Source organism: Penaeus monodon, chromosome 30 (genome assembly GCF_015228065.2).
Source record: "Penaeus monodon isolate SGIC_2016 chromosome 30, NSTDA_Pmon_1, whole genome shotgun sequence".
In the NCBI taxonomy this organism is placed as follows: Eukaryota; Metazoa; Arthropoda; class Malacostraca; order Decapoda; family Penaeidae; genus Penaeus; species Penaeus monodon.
In genome coordinates this window covers 31,376,505-31,376,708 of record NC_051415.1, presented here as the reverse complement: position 1 = coordinate 31,376,708, position 204 = coordinate 31,376,505, and the positions used below count along the sequence as shown (strand labels likewise).

The window sequence follows — 204 nt, the reverse complement described above, 5'->3', positions numbered from 1 at the left end:
CAACTGGTAAAAGAACATAATATTTGCCTGTCATGTTTACAAAGAAAATTGGTAATATACTTTTGGGGAGGTACTTTTTTTAATAACTGTTGTTGGCTTGGAGGATATAGACTGAGTTCCAGACCACCTATAAAAGGAATAGTCATTTTCTTTTTATAATTTGTCAAAAAAGGTGTAGCACAACCGAGTCAAGTAGATAAACAA

The 204-nt window shown here is 32.4% G+C and overlaps 1 protein-coding gene across 1 annotated transcript in view; it reads right to left on the bottom strand.

Annotated features, from left to right (window-relative positions):
• Window positions 1-204, bottom strand: part of LOC119592710 — a 10,575-nt gene that overhangs the window by 8,325 nt on the left and 2,046 nt on the right. The gene's annotated exons all lie outside the window — the stretch shown is intronic.